A 7,771-nucleotide genomic window follows, 5' to 3' on the forward strand; every position below is an offset into this window, starting at 1 on the left:
AAAAAAAAAAACCCCCCCCCCCAAAAAAAAAAAATAAAAATTCTAAAAGTTAAATAGTATGAAAGAAAAGCTCCTTTCTGTTAGGATAGGATCACCGGGGTTGGGATAAGCCCCTTGCAATATTACACATATTTGAAATTTGAGAGCTATTGTTTTGAAGCTTTACTCCGTTATTGTCCTGCTTGTCTGCGTAAGAAGCGTATATCTCTGGTGGATGGAGGTTAGCTAAGTAAGTCATGCATAGATGGAATTTATTAAGTTTGCATGGTAGTGACAGCTGTGAGTGGGAACAGTAACTCTGAACGTGCCAAGGGCTGAGAAAGGGAAGGAATTTTCATATGTGTCTTAAAGGAAAATGGCGGGGTAATTGTGAAAGCTCTTCTAATCGCTCCATCTCATTACCAAGGGGGAAAGTCACTGAAATGATTTTTAAAGTGTAATAGTCTGGCAGGGGGCTGTCTTTGGACAGTCTCCCCAGGCAGATGAGGACATGGAAGAGTTGGGTTCTGTTAAGAACCCCTGAAAATCAGACAATTTAATACAAATCCATTCAAATAGTGTTATAAATATACATCAGTGCAACGTAGCAACTGGTTAAGTTATCTGTTAAATTGGCTAAAAATGGTTTTTAAATATAGAATTCACCCCCAGATCTCTTCCTAGCCATCTGATCTTCAGGAGCTTCTTGTGGAAACACTTTTTCTTTTTTTTTTTTTGCATTCCCACTCGGCCTCCTGAGATGAAATTCACCTTCGCTGCTGGATCATTAAAATGGCAGCTGTCACTTAGAGGGAGACAAATAGACAAATTCCAGTTGCTGGGGCTGATCCTGGCAGTGCCGTGTGTGCGAGTGACACGCGCCTTGCCGGGACTGCCAGGGAAAGGTCAGCCTGGCCTGCGAGAGCCGGAGTGGGCTCCCTGGGCTGCCAGCCCAGGCAGGGACAGCGGTAGAAACACTAAGAAAGGGGAAAATAATTTTTAAAGGCCCACCTGATATTAAGCCACTTCATCCTCCTGGTTTGTTTCTCTGGTTGTGGTGGATGAGGTCAAGCAACAAACCCTGTCTGGAGCAGGGATGCTCCAACCCAAAAATAGGGAGATGAAATGTCTCCTGCCTCCCAGTACTGTGGTGAGCCGTTATAGGCAAGAATATACCTACATGGCTTGTATCAAGGCTTCCTTTTGAAACTCAAAACTCTTCTCTGGCAACTGTGGGGTTACCAAAATGAGAGGTGACCCCTTTGCACCCCCTCTACCTCTGCCTTTTGTTCCCTTCCTCCTCTTGCCCCAACCTCAATGCACCCTGGATCCCATTCCTTGTACGTTGTATATATCAAACATGCCCTGTCAATACATTTTAATTTGATGTAGGTATACCGCTGACTGGCAGAATACGATACCTGATCTATTTTTTTTAGTAGGACTGCTTTTTCCTTTTGTTGGATATTACAGATATTTTTAAAAGAGCCCCCATCTTTCTGGCACTCAGCACCACCCAGGTATTTTTCAGGCAGATTAAAATTAATTTTGAATTTAGAGAGCTCTTTAGGTGGCATCTTTTAATTTTCACCTTTTCTAGGGCTTTTATTGCAGCCTAAAAACGAGCTTACAGTAGGTAAAATCCATGTTCTTAATGAAGCACTTGCTCTCTGTTGTGGGTTTTTTTTTTTTTTTTTTATTTTGTTTTGTTTTGATTTTTTTTTTTTTCTGTTGTTAGACCACATAGGATATGTTCTGTTGATGTGTGGGGACTTATGATTAGATGAGAATTTAGCTCTGAGGAAGCTCAGATTATCACACGTAAAGCATCAGAAATAGAAAAATGATGTGCACAACCATGAAAAAAACAATGGATCTTATCTTTAGTTTTTTTCCTAATCACCCTCCAGCATCACTACAGCAGTTAAGTTGCCTCAGGGCTCGCTAGGATTTATAGTTTATTATAACATTGATAAGAGCAGCTGAGTGAACAGTGAACTGGATGTTTGGTAAATATTAGTTTGAATTCATGGCAGAATTTTGATTCGATGTGTTCACAATTCTTCTGTATTTACACAGTTCACTGCAAAATTGCACTGCATCGACTTGTTTGACAAATTGTGTCTCTGTGTGTGTGTGTGTGCTTTTTTTCCTGAGCAGATGCCCGAACTAACCCGTGTAGATCAAACAGCTCTCGTTGTGGCTGAAAACACAGTTTGAAGTTGATGTTCTGTCTGTCACATGAATTACATATTTCAGTTAATAAGTTATGCAAATGGTGAATTTTATGTTCGGCTTTTGTAGTGTTGACTTTGAGTTTTGAATAACATCCAGGCTTAATAGTTTGATGGTGAAATTAGTGAATAATTGGAAATAGCGAATCATTGCTTTTTGTGATCTGTTGGTGAATCATTTAGAGAAAACTGTTCCTCGTGAATTGTTTTCTTGTCTTGTATTTTGACACTCGATGCTACATTATTAAGGGATTACCCCAAGGAGCTTTCCCTTGATTTGCAGGGGAGTAAAATCAACCCCCAAACAGGAAGCCCAGCACTGAGTGGGAATACCAGTACTACCTTAATGCTACCTAATGGATGTCACCTCTGTGAATTTATGAATCCCATTGCTTCTAAATAATGGAGGAGGAGTGATGTAATACCCTTCACCCCTCGTTCTCTGTGGCTTGTTGGTGCTGGAGTCTGGAAGTAGTTTCTTGTAATCCAAATTCATTATTCGATGGGAATTTTGGTATTCGTATTTTTTCTAGTCATGGTCAAAGTTAAGAAATCCTGCGTGTGACTAATTTAAAAGAGGAGATGAAATGATGCAAAAAAAATTAAACCAAAATTTTAATTCCACATTGTTTTGTTTAAAGCAACGAATGGAGACCCATTACAAATGAAATGCATAGCTACAACAGGCTATAAAAATACTGAGTTACATGTTTTGAACCCATTGGTTTGCAGTGTCTGCCTGTTAGTAGGAAGGCAGAAGATTGTGCCAGGCCTGAGGTACGCTGTGAGCCCACGCGTGGACACGACCCACGTGCTCAACCTGCCAGAATGGTCCCTGGTGCCCAGGGCCAGGCCATGCCACGTGGTGCCACATCTGAGCCTCACATCTGCACCACAGAGAAACCTCCTTTGCCATCCTGAAAGCTGTTTGAAAGCTCATTAGAATATATAAATAAATATATGTGGAAAAAAAGAAAGCCCCCAAATCACATCTGATCAGATTTGCTGGATAATTTAGAAAAAAAAAAATGCTCATATTCTACCCATTTTAGCAGAGGGGAGGATTTTCTTCCAGACTAAGAAAGTCTGTTGGCGCTGGAAACCAAAGAAAGAAGCAGCAGAGAACCCCCCGTTCATGCTTCCCTAAGTTAAATCACTTATCCGTGTTTTACCAGCCTTTATCAGAGTTTGTACACTTCCTCCAATTAAATTATTTTTTCTTCAGGGGAGCTCACGAGGCACTTACATAAATTCTCTTAATTTCTGAGTAATGCAGTCCTGACAATCACTTAAGACAGTATAGTTGATTCTGCTGTCAGGGAAGACTCTTTTTCAAAAGAATGTTTTTATAGAATATCACTGTGACACTTCGCTTAGATGGATGTCTTTAGCAGAATTTGATTAATGTAATGTAATAAAAGAGATGCACACTAAAGTGTCTGTACATGTCTTGTTAAGTATGTTTGATTCATTATATGTAGTTCTCCTCACTTCTTTTCTCTTTCCTCAGTTCATTTTTTATCATTTCAATAATATATCTATAAATATGAAAAAGTTGGCACTTTCTTTGACATATATGGCTATTAATTCATAACTCTAAAAAATTGTATCTTTCAACTTGTCACTTTAAAGCTTGTACAGTTTATTACAGTAAGTAACCTGTGTTGGAAATTAGATTTTGAACTTTAGCAAGGAGATAAATAAGCTTGTGGACATAGAAGTTATGGAGAAGATACCTAGATATAGTGCTAGAATAAAATTGCATGAAAAGATCACTTCCTTGAAGATGATAATTTCAGAGCTCCCTCAGGATCACATTAAGATTGAGTATTGGAAATGGGCTTCAGCTTGAATTCCAATAACTTTAATTCCTAGAAATGGCATTATTTCAGCTAATCCTTTTGCTTGGGCGGGTGTGTTTGTCTCATTCTGTAGGCCAATAATCCGTATCAGCAGCACGCGATTTTATTAAATATATGAAATTTACATTAGAAAGATCCCAGAATATCCATCTAGGCCAAGCTTTGTCTTTCCTTTCGCACCATCAATCAATCTGGGGAAGAGAAAAGCCTGGAAAATTTTAATCTCTCTGTTACATGGTATATAACAATATTTCAAGTGACCCTGGCTAGTTATTTCCTAATTAGCCAACTATGTCACAGGGAAGCAAGGAACAGCCCTTAACTTTTTTGCTTTTCTTTGTTTTGAAAGAAAATAGATACTCTACTTGTTTTCTAGTTAGGTTTTAGTCTCTATGACTTTTTTTTTCAGAGCACGTCTAATAGGTCCAGTCTGATCTTTACCCACGTCGGGGCTGGGACTGCAGAGATCTCCGGCACTGAGGTTTCTGCAGCTGGGATGTCCACTTTGTGTGAACACTCCTCTGGACTCATCTGGACTTGGGAAGCTTTCTTAAGAAAGAGTCGAGCAGAGCAGGAGCTCCTGGGCCAGATGATCCTGGTGATACAGCCCATCAGGAGAGCATCAGCCCTCCTGGGGTGACCCCATGGAGGGTCCGCAGGGGTGAAGCTTGGGTGAGCGAGCCACGGGGAGAGGAACAGAGGGAGGATGTGACAACTCTGCAAAATTATCTCCATCCTCCTGCCAGCAGGATTATTTCATTGGGTTATGGCAGGGCACGGGGCACTGGTGGGCAGGACTCGGCGGGCAGAGGAGCTTGTGCTGCTGACATCCAGAGCGCAGACCACATGAAACAGGGGGTGGGGGGAAACACGTGCCCTGGGGCCCGGCGACGGATGGAAGGTGGGTTTTTCGGCAGCAGAAAATACAGAAGTCGGGGCAGCCCAGGGGCGATGGGAAACCGCACAGTGTAACTGCTGTGCAGGTTTACAAATCACGAAGCGCCTGAGGATTACACAGCGAGCAGGGTAGATGCGGTGGGTAAAGATGTGTGAAATCAAAGCTCCCAAGTGAGGACAGATGGACCAGCCACAGGAAAAGGGAGGCGAGGAAGGTGGAGATGCAACAGAAGACGTGCCGTTTGGTATGCGGCGTAGGCACGTTTTGCAGTTACTTTTTTTTTTTTTTTTTCCTGCAGTTCAGGGGCTTTATTACAAATGTTTTGCCCTGGTTTCTGTTAGACCAGGGTGCGTGGTGTTGCTAACATTTAGCTTGAGACTGTGGTTGTATTAATCAAATGTATGTAGTAAACAGGATCAAAAAGGAAGCAGAGGGGATTCACTTTCGAGAAGCGTTTGAGCTTCAGTGTTTTCCGAAAGCTTGGAGGAAGCACACGCGGTTCCCTGGAAGCCACAGCTGGTTGTTGTGGGCTTGTAGGCACCTCTGCATGGGGGGGTTGAGTGTTCAGAAAACACAGGTAGGGTCCTGGGCTGAACACCCGACCATTTGCACATACACAAGCAGGGATAATGTACATGATGTGGGGAAAAGATGGCAGCATTAAGTACCGCTCTGGTGGAAAATGCCGGCCAGTAAAGTGGGAGATGGCCATGCCCAAGAGCTGGGACAGATACTCCAAAACTGGTCCTCAGCAATGCAGTCACGTCTCGGATGCTGAAGCTCCTGTCTCCTGTACGGGGAAGATGGTCCTGCCAGACGTGCACAGGGAGGAGGTGAACTCTGTTTGCTCATAACTTTCTTATTTATAACAGTCGTTAACCAGCCAGGTAAAGAAAGCCCAGCAGGCTTTTCACCTTGAACAAGCTGTATCTCAGGGGAGTCCAACCAGCTGTATTGATTCCTGTCAGCACACTTGTCTTTGGGGAATCATTTGTTTTATAAAACCAGATTGCCAGATCTCTACAGCAGAAGGAAAAGGGAGAAAAAAAAAACAGGTTTTAAATGAAAATGAACAAAACTTCTAGGATTGAAGAGCTCCGATCAGTGGTAACCTGCAACGTCGGAGCTGGGATAGGCACCTGAAATAATGAGTGAGTGGCCAGAGAGGGGACCAGTGCTTTAAAAAAAAAAACCCAAACAAACACAACTTTATGGACTTGTTCACCTCAGTGTGAGCACAGCTCACCTCCAAGCTAACTTTTCAGGGGATGACACGTCTCTGGGGTGTTTTCAGCAGGGAAATTCATCTCACCCTTCAGGTGCCATGACACCCCCCCCCCCCCCCCTTCCTTCGCCTGGGTTTCAGTTCCTGACACTGAAGCTCCTGTCCTGCACAGATGTACTAAGGCCGATGCCCGCAGGCGATATCCTGCCTGCTTTGTGCCTAAAGCTGCTGTGATTCACCACATCTCTGCCCCACATCTATTCCCCCCAAGGGGCTCAACTCTGTGGGGGTCACTTTGAGCTTGCTGGGTCGCGCACAGAGGCGAGGAGGCATTATTGGCAGGGGATGTGCTACAGGAGAAGCGCAGTGTTGAATATTGCCTTCTCCTGACTTGGAGTAACGATTTGGATCCAAATACCCAACATTCAGAAATATGACATTGCCCTTAAGTGTACACAGACTTTTCCAATCCTCTTGAAACTATTGCACTTTGATATCAGCATGTGTGTAAGTTCAAGAGCACATCTGAGATCCCAGAGCTGCTCAGGAGGTGCTTCAGCCAACTGCTGCTCTTATTCTCTGCTTGAATCCACTGCTGTAAAGTGGTGGAGATCCAGAGAAGTATCCTCAGCTGTAGAAACCAAGGGAACCTCTCATCACAGCGTTTTGGGATGTTTTACTTAAACTCCGGGAGCTGTGTGAGTATTCAGGGTTTAGTTCTTCAGAAGCCTATCCAGTAGATTAAGATCTTGCAGTGGTCAGTTGTAGATGTTTTTCATTAGAAGCCTAATGATATATACGGATGTGTATGTGTGTGTACATACGCACATCTAAAATTTAATCATTCAGATCGCTGTGGAAAAATAGTTAACACGGCAGTGAATTTTGCCTTTCTAGTGTGTTAGAGAGGAAAAAAAAAAAAAAAAAGAGCGTAGCTGTATGAGAACATAAATCAGGGTGACCTTTACCACTTCTTTAACTCACAAGGAAAAGCTATCAGTTTATGGAAAGAATAGTCTCCGTTAAAGGAAGAGACAATCAGCCCATTAGGTCAATTTTAATTTTAAGACCAGAATATTAAATACTCCCTTTGATTATGAATTGTATTAAAGTGATTAAAATCTTCTAATAAAAATATCCTAATCCCAGACCTGCTGTCATATAAATATATACAGTTCACAATGTCTCAGCACAATTTAACGTTTGTAGTGAAGTATGTAATTTAAAAATATCATCTGACCACCTTTAAATTGATTTTGAAAGTCAAATATATACACTTTTACCATCCTCCTAACTGATATTAAAGAATTTCAGTAAAACCACTGATAGCTTCTAGCTTTTTACTCCTCTTCCGATAACGCGACCACCCCTACAACATAAAAACATCTTGAAGAACTCAAGAGAACTTCATCAGATACTGCGAGAGATGAGTGACAAAAGCTACAGGCAGAAATCCTAGCATTTTCCTGAAGTATCTTTGTTATTATTTATAAACACTTTTTCTGTTGCTGTAACACAACTAGGAGACATATGCAGATAGATAAAACACCAAATGTTTATATTTTTTTTTTTT

The sequence above is a fragment of the Athene cunicularia genome (genome assembly GCF_003259725.1).
Source record: "Athene cunicularia isolate RWA chromosome 7 unlocalized genomic scaffold, athCun1 chr7_part1, whole genome shotgun sequence".
Lineage (NCBI taxonomy): Eukaryota > Metazoa > Chordata > Aves > Strigiformes > Strigidae > Athene > Athene cunicularia.